The 9082-nt window shown below is 46.1% G+C and overlaps 1 non-coding gene across 1 annotated transcript; it reads right to left on the bottom strand.

Annotated features, from left to right (window-relative positions):
• Positions 1 to 7973: 7973 nt before the first annotated feature.
• Positions 7974 to 8092, bottom strand: LOC138353456 (5S ribosomal RNA). The gene has a single exon (XR_011223159.1). It is a non-coding gene; the product is annotated as a 5S ribosomal RNA (ribosomal RNA).
• Between the last annotated feature and the right edge of the window lie 990 nt (positions 8093 to 9082).

Genomic DNA, 9082 nt, shown 5'->3' with positions numbered 1-9082 from the left:
GGGTACACTAAAAAAAAGCCCCAAAATCATCTCAAGATAACCTCAAGAGGGTATACAAGTTAAGGACAAGTTAAGGCCTGTAGTTCAGTGCCTCTTGTCTGTCACCCTTTTTGTATATTGGGACCACATTAGCCGCCTTCCATTTTTCTGGTAGGTCTCCCGTCTCCAGTGACCTACTATACACAATGGAGAGTGGCAAGCAAAGTGCCTCTGCACACTCTTTCAATACCCATGGTGAGATCCTGTCTGGATCAACAGCCTTTCTCACATCCAGATCCAACAGGTGTCTCTTGACCTCATCTCTCGTAATTTCGAACCCTTCCAAGGCCGCCTGGTTTACTGCCCCCTCTCCTAGCAGTGACCTCACCATGTTATGTTGTGAAGACCTCCTGGAACCTCTTGTTGAGTTCTTCACACACCTCTTTGTCATTCTCTGTATACCTGTCCTTGCCTGTTCTAAGTTTCATTACCTGTTCTTTCACTGTTGTTTTCCTCCTGATGTGACTGTGGAGTAGCTTTGGATCGGTCTTAGCTTTGCTTGCTAAGTCATTTTCATAATTTTTTTCTGCTTCCCTTCTCACACTAACATACTGATTCCTGGTCCTCTGGTATCTCTCTCTGCTTTCTGGTGTTCTTTTATTTCGGAAGTTCCTCCACACCCTTTTGTTCAGTACCTTTGCTTCCATACATGCCCTGTTAAACTATGGATTCTTCTTTTGCTTCTCGGGTTTTTCCCTTTGGGCCGGGATAAACCTGTTTACTGCCTCCTGACACTTTTGGGTGACATAGTCCATCATATCTTGTACCGACTTAGCTTTGAGGTCTGTGTCCCCATGGTATATCCCGTAGGAAACTTCTCATCCCCTCATAATTTCCCTTTCGGTATGCCAGCTTTTTGTTTTCTAGTTGTTTTTTGGGGGGAGATAAGTCCTAGCTCTGCCAAGTACTCAAAGATCAATACACTATGATCACTCATTCCCAAGGGTGCTTCCATCCTAACCTCCCTTATATTCCACTCATTAAGGGGTAAATATCAGATCAAGCATAGCTGGTTCATCCTCCCCTATCATTCTTGTCGATCCCTTGATATGGTGGCTTAGAAAGTTTCTTGTTGCCGCGTCCAGCAGCTCAGCTCTCCATGTATCTGGTCCTCCATGCGGGTCTCTGTTCTCCCAATCAATCTTCATGTGGTTGAAATCTCCCATGATTAATAGTCTAGATCCATTCCTACTAGCGAGAGACGCTGTTCTCTCTATTATGTTATTGGTGGCAATGTTGTTTCTATCATATTCCTGTCTGGGTCTTCTGTCATTTGGTGGTGGGTTATATATGACTGCAACTACAATTGTTTGTCCTCCAGTTGCTATTGTACCTGTTATGTAGTCACCGAAACCTTCACAGCCCTGAATAACCATTTCCTCAAAATCCCAGGCTTTTCTTACTTGCAGAGCTTCACCACCACCTCCTCTTCCTACTCTCTCTTTCTTCACAACACAGTAGTCCTGTGGAAACACTGCATTTGTTATGGTTTTCGTTAGCTTTGTTTCTGGTAGTATTATTATGCCTGGGTTTTCTTCAAGTACCCATTCTCCAAGTTTGTTTGTTTTATTTGTAATCCCATCTATGTTAGTGTACATTGAGACTCACTTTCTTCTGTCCCTTATCATGTTCCTTTCTTGGTGAGTGTTCTGCTGATGGGGGTAGCTGTTCCAAGGCGTGGGGAGTTGTGGGGTGGGTAACGGGTTCTCAGAGGATACTGGAGTGAGGGGTGGGGGTTCTAGTGAAGGGGGGGACAGGGAGGGAATGGGATGAAGGGGGAAGGACAGTGAGGAAAGGGGGGAAGTGGGATATGGTGAAAGCAGGGGAGGGGAAGCTGGGTGGGAGTGGGGAGGGAGAGGTGGCTGAACATTTGAGTGGGGGCAGGGAGGGTTTGGGGTAGGGGAGGTTTCTATGCAGAGGAGGGTGATGGAGTTGGCCTCCCCTCTGGTGTTACTGGGTTGCTGGTTGTGGGTTCCCCCCTCACATCTGGGGATGTTGAGTTGGGAGCTGTGTTTTCCTGGTTTTCTCCTCTCGCCTGGTGCTTCTTTTTTGTTTCTACAGCCATGACTCTCTCCTCCCTCGTCATGTCCCTCTGGAGAAAACCTTTTTTTAATTCTCCCACATTTTGCAGGTGGCTCTTCCTTGTTAGAATCTTCTCCTTTGTGGCCTCATTTGCAAACACTATCTTTAACACACGGTCTCTATCCTTGTTGTACCAGCCCATGTGTGTGTGTGTGTATGCGTGAGCACGCACGTGTGTGTGTGCATGCGTGTATGCGACTGTTTGTACGAGCGTGTGTTTGTGTGTCCTCATATTTGTGTGTGTGTGTGTGAGATGGATGGGAGGGGGCGATCCAACCCTCTCACTGAGGTCAGAAGAAAGGATTGGGGGAGATAGGGAGAAGAGGGAGAGAGAGGAGGGAATGGGACAGAGAATGGGGAGAGGTGAGGGGAAGAGATGGGGGGAGAAGGGGGGAGAGAGAGGGAGGAGAGAGGGAGGGAGAAGGGGGAGAGAGGAGAAAAAGTGTGTTTATGGGTGTATGTATTTATGGGTGTATGTATTTATGGGTGTATGTATTTATAGGTGTGTGTGTACTCACCTATTTGTGCTTGCAGGATCGAGCATTGGCTCTTGGATCCCGCCTTTCCAGCAATCGGCTGTTTACAGCAATGGCTCCTGTCCCATTTCCCTATCATACCTAATTTTAAAAGTATGAATAGAGTTTGCTTCTACAACCTGTTCCCCAAGTGCATTCCATTTTTCCACTACTCTCACGCTAAAAGGAAACTTCCTAACATCTCTGTGACTCATCTGAGTTTCCAGTTTTCACCCATGTCCCCTCGTTCTGTTATTATTATGTGTGAACATTTCATCTATTTCCACTTTGTCAATTCCCCTGAGTATTTTATATGTTCCTATCATATCTCCTCTCTCCCTTCTTTTCTCTAGTGTCGTAAGGTTCAGTTCCCTCAGACGCTCTTCATATCCCATCCCTCGTAACTCTGGGACAAGCCTCGTCGCAAACCTCTGAACCTTCTCCAGTTTCCTTGTGTTTCTTCAGGTGGAGGCTCCATGATGGCGCGGCATACTCTAAGACTGGTCTCACGTAGGCAGTGTAAAGCGCCCTAAAAGCTTCCTCACTTAGGTTTCTGAATGAAGTTCTAATTTTCGCCAGCGTAGAGTACGCTGCTGTCGTTATCCTATTTATATGTGCCTCAGGAGTTAGATTAGGTGTCACATCCACTCCCAGGTCTCTTTCTCGAATCGTTACAGGTAGGCAGTTCCCCTTCATTGTGTACTGTCCCTTTGGTCGTCTATCACCTGATCCCATTTCCATAACTTTACATTTACTGATGTTGAACTCCAGTAGCCATTTCCCTGACCATCTCTGCAACCTGTTTATGTCCACTTGGAGGATTCTACAATCGTCATCTGTCACAATTCTTCTCATTAGTTTTGCGTCATCCGCAAACATTGACATATATGATTCCACTCCTGTAAACATATCATTTACGTAAATTAGAAAGAAGATTGGTCCCAGCACCGATCCTTGAGGTACTCCACTCGTTACTGTTCGCCAGTCCGACTTCTCGCCCCTTACCATTACCCTCTGGCTCCTTCCTGTTAGGTAGTTCCTCACCCATGCTAGGGCCTTTCTGCTTACTCCTGCCTGCCCCTCAAGTTTGTAAAGCATTCTCATGTGCGGTACTGTATCAAAGGCTTTTTGGCAGTCAAGAAATATGCAGTCTGCCCAGCCTTCTCTGTCCTGCCTTATCCTTGTTACTTTGTCATAGAGTTCTAAAAGGTTTGTTAGGTATGATTTCCCTGTCCGGAACCCATGTTGGTGCTTGTTTACAAACCCAATGCTCTCCAGGTGCCCAACAAGTCTTAGCCTAATTATTCTTTTAAGTATTTTGCAGGGGATGCTTGTCAGTGATATGGGTCTGTAGTTAAGTGCCTCCTCCCTATCACCTTTCTTGAAAATCTGAACGACATATGCCTCCTTCCAGCAACTAGGCAATTTTCCCCCACATAAGTGACTCATTAAAGATCATTGCCAGAGGCATGCTGAGAGCCTGCGCTGCCTCTTTTAGTATCCACGGTGATACTTTGTCTGGTCCAACCGCTTTATTTGCATCCAGTATTGTCAACTGTTTCATTACCTCCTCTGCTGTCACCTCTATATCTGATAGTCTTTCATCTAGGGTAATCTCTTCTAACAATGGGAGTCACTCAGGCTCAGTTGTGAACACTCCATGGAAACTTGTATTCTGTACCTCGCAGATTTCCTTGTCGCTTTCTGTATATGCCCCTTCTGTTTTCCTCAGTCTTGTCACTTGGTCATTTACCGACATCTTCCTTCTTATTTGGCTATGTAGTAATTTAGGTTGCTTTTTCGCTTTGATTGCAATATCATTCTCATAATTTCTTTCCGACACTCGTCTTATGTTAATGTAATCGTTCCTAGCTCTGTTACATCTAATCCTGTTGTCCTCTGTCTTTTGTCTTCTGTACTTCCTCCATTCCCTCTGGATTCTCACTTTTGCTTCCTGACACTGTCTATTAAACCATGGGTTATTATATTCCCTCCTGCTTTTTTTCCATTGCTGTTGGAATAAATCTCTCTTCAGCCTCCTTGCATTTCCATATGACTTGGTTCATCATATCTTGCACTGTTTTTCCTCTAATTTCTTCCTCCCCGTGCACTTCTCCCAGGTAGTCCCTTATCCTCCTGTAGTCCCCTCTTCTGTAATCAAGTCTCCTTACTCGGACCTCTTGTCCTTTGGTCACAGTTTTAAGCTCTATCATATAGTCAAAGACTAGGAAACAATGGTCACTGGCTCCTAGTGGTAATTCATGTTCTAAATGCTCGATGTCTTCTACATTCTGGGTGAAAACGAGGTCTAATAGGCTGGGCGTATCCCTTCCTTTTTCCCTAGTGTCTTCCTTCACATGCTGTGTTAGGAAATTCCTGTCAATAACGTCTACCAGCTTCGCTCCCCAGGTCTCCTCCCCGCCATGCGAATTCCTCGTTTCCCAATATATCTCGCCGTGATTTAGGTCCCTCATGACCAGCAGCTTTGCCTTCATTCTATGTGCTTTAGTTGCTGCCCTCTGCAGTTCATCTATACATGCCTTGTTGCTGTCTTCATATTCCTGCCTGGTCCTTCTACTGTTTGATGGGGGATTGTAGAGTATCAAGATTACTATCTTCTTCCCATCCACTGTCAGAGTTCCATGTACGGAGTTCGTGCTTTCATTGGTACCCGGATTTTCCAGCTCATCAAACTTCCATTTCCGCTTTATTAGGAGTGCCACTCCTCCTCCCTGTCTCTGAGTCCTTTCTTTTCTTATCACCTGGTACCCCTCTGGAATGATTGCATCAGAGATCATGCCATTTATTTTAGTTTCCACTATTGCCACTATGTCTGGGTCTGCCTCACTAACTCTTTCTTCTATTTCTTCTGCTTTATTGGATATCCCATCAGCATTGGTGTACCAAACCTTGAGACTCTTCTTGGGAACTCTGGTGCCAGAGTTCCCCCTTTTGCCGGGAGTCTGGGGGGGTACTGGGGGGGTGTCTGGAGGGTGAGTGGGGGCTGTGGGGGTGTCTGGGGGGTGCTAGGTGGTGCCTGGGAGTGCCTGGTAGGCGAATGGGGTCCGGGCATCTAGAGGGGTAGGAAGGGCATAATGGGTCTGAAAGTTAGGAAGTCTGATGGCATAGGGGGGTTGAGAAATAGAGTGAGACTGAGAGTCAGATAGAGGTTGAGAGGTTGGGGGGGAGAAGGATATTGAGGGCAGATGGCTGAGAGGAGAGTGGAGCATGGGTGCTGGGAGTGGAAGAGAGGGTGTATTAGTTAGGGGAGGGGGGAATTGGGGGTAGGTGGGGATTTTGGGGTAGAAGAGGGGAAGAGGGAGAAGGTGTTAGGGGGTTACAAGGTGATTGGATTAAAGGTGGACTGGAGGTGCATAGGAGGGGTGATGGTTGGATGGGTTTGGGGGGTGAGTGGAAGAGGGGTGCAGTGGAAGCTGGGATGGAGCAGTGTGTGTGTGTGTGTGTGTGTGTGTGTGTGTTTGTGTGTGTGTGTGTGTGTGTGTGTGTTTGTGTGTGTGTGTGTGTACTCACCTAATTGTGCTTGCGGGGGTTGAGCTTTGGCTCTTTGGTCCTGCCTCTCAACCGTCAATCAACTGATGTACAGATTCCTGAGCCTACTGGGCTCTATCATATCTACATTTTAAACTGTGTATGGAGTCAGCCTCCACCACATCACTTCCTAGTGCATTCCATTTACTAACTACTCTAACACTGAAAAAGTTCTTTCTAATATCTCTGTGGCTCATTTGGGTACTCAGCTTCCACCTGTGTCCCCTTGTTCGCGTCCCTGCAGTGTTGAATAGTTCATCCTTCTTTACCCGGTAGATTTACCTGAGGATTTTGTAGGTTTTGATCATGTTCCCCCTTACTCTTCTGTCTTCCAGTGTCGTAAGGTGCATTTCCCGCAGCCTTTCCTCATAACTCATGCCTCTTAGTTCTGGGACTTGTCTAGTAGCATACCTTTGGACTTTTTCCAGCTTCGTCTTGTGCTTGACTAGGTACGGGCTCCATGCTGGGGCCGCATACTCCAGGATTGGTCTTACATATGTGGTGTACAAGATTCTGAATGATTCCTTACACAGGTTCCTGAACACCGTTTTGATGTTAGCCAGCCTCGCATATGCCGCAGACGTTATTCTCTTTTTATGTGGGCTTCAGGAGACAGGTTTGGTGTGATATCAACTCCTAGATCTTTCTCTCTGTTTCATTAAGTACTTCATCTCCTATTCTGTATCCTGTGTCTGGCCTCCTGTTTCCACTGCGTAGTTTCATTACTTTGCATTTACTCGGGTTGAACTTTAACAGCCATTTGTTGGACCATTCACTCAGTCTATCTATGTCATCTTGTAGCCTCCTACTATCATCCTCTATTTCAATCCTCCTCATAATTTTTGCATCGTCGGCAAACATTGAGAGGAACGAATCTATACCTTGTGTGTGTACTCACCTAGTTGTTGTACTCACCTAGTTGTGTTTGCGGGGGTTGAGCTCTGGCTCTTTGGTCCCGCCTCTCAACCGTCAATCAACAGGTGTACAGATTCCTGAGCCTATCGGGCTCTGTCATATCTACACTTGAAACTGTGTATGGAGTCAGCCTCCACCACATCACTTCCTAATGCATTCCATTTGTCAACCACTCTGACACTAAAAAAGTTCTTTCTAATATCTCTGTGGCTCATTTGGGCACTCAGTTTCCACCTGTGTCCCCTTGTGTTAAATAGACTGTCTTTATCTACCCTATCAATCCCCTTCAGAATCTTGAATGTGGTGATCATGTCCCCCCTAACTCTTCTGTCTTCCAGCGAAGTGAGGTTTAATTCCCGTAGTCTCTCCTCGTAGCTCATACCTCTCAGCTCGGGTACTAGTCTGGTGGCAAACCTTTGAACCTTTTCCAGTTTAGTCTTATCCTTGACTAGATATGGACTCCATGCTGGGGCTGCATACTCCAGGATTGGCCTGACATATGTGGTATACAAAGTTCTGAATGATTCTTTACACAAGTGTGTGTGTGTGTGTGTGTGTGTGTTTACTAGTTGTTTACTAGTTGTGTTTTGCGGGGGTTGAGCTTTGCTCTTTGGGCCCGCCTCTCAACTGTCAATCAACTGTTTACTAACTACTTTTTTTTTTTTCCCCACACCACACACACACACACCCCAGGAAGCAGTCCGTGACAGCTGACTAACTCCCAGGTACCTATTTACTGCTAGGTAACAGGGGCACTTAGGGTGAAAGAAACTTTGCCCATTTGTTTCTGCCTCGTGCGGGAATCGAACCCGCGTGACAGAATTATGAATCCTGCGCGCTATCCCCCAGGCTACAAGGCCCCATAAACATTATTGCCAACAGCATTTGGTGTTCCCAGGCGGTCACCCATCCAAGTACTAACCAAACCCAACGTTGCTTAACTTCGCTGATCGGACGAGAAGCGGTGTTCTCAACGTGGTATGGCCGTTGTGTGTGTGTTTGTGTGTGTGTGTGCTTGTGTGTGTGAGTGTACTTACCTAATTGTGCTTGTGGGGGTTTAGCTCTGGCTCTTTGGTCCCGCCCCACAACCATCAATCAACAGGTGTACAGGTTCCTGAGCCTATTGGGCTCTATCATATCTACACTTGAAGTTGTGTATGAAGTCAGCCTTCACCACATCACTTCCTAATGCATTCCATTTGACTACTACTCTGACACTGAAACAATTCTTTCTAACGTCTCTATGGCTCATTTGGGCACTCAATTTCCACCTGTGTCCCCTATTGCATGTGCCCCTTGTGTCAAAAAGTCTGTCTTTATCTACCCTATCAATTCCTTTGAGAATCTTGTATGTGGTGATCATGTCCCTCTCTAACTCTTCTATCTCCCAGTGAGGTGAGGTTTAATTCGCGTAGTCTCTCCTCGTAGCTCATACCCCTCAGTTGTGGTACTAGTCTGGTGGCAAACCTTTGAATCTTTTCCAGTTTAGTCTTATGCTCTACTAGATATGGACTTAATGCTGGAGCTGCATACTCCAGGATTGGTCTGACATATGTGGTATATAATGTTCTGAAAGATTCCTTAAACAAGTTTCTAAAGGCCGTTCTTATGTTAGCCAACCTGGCATATGCCGCTGATGTTATGCTCCTGATGTGAGCTTCAGGGGACAAGTCTGGCGTGATGTCAACCCACAGGTCATTCTCTCTCTCTGACTCTTGAAGTCTTTCATCTCCCAAATGATACCTTGTATCTGATCTCCTGCATGTGTGTTCACCTAGTTACCTAGTTGTTGTGTTTGATGGGGATGAGCTTTGCTACCTCGGCCTATTAAACACAACTGTCAATCAACTTTTGTTTACTAACTAATTTTTCCCACACACCACACACACACACACACACCCCAGGAAGCAGCCCGTGACAGCTGACTAACTCATAGGTACCAATTTCCTTTGGGAAATAGGGGCATTCAGGGTGAAAGAAAC

The sequence above is a fragment of the Procambarus clarkii genome, chromosome 57, assembly GCF_040958095.1.
Source record: "Procambarus clarkii isolate CNS0578487 chromosome 57, FALCON_Pclarkii_2.0, whole genome shotgun sequence".
Classification (NCBI taxonomy): domain Eukaryota; kingdom Metazoa; phylum Arthropoda; class Malacostraca; order Decapoda; family Cambaridae; genus Procambarus; species Procambarus clarkii.
This window is presented reverse-complemented; position numbering and strand designations above follow the sequence as displayed.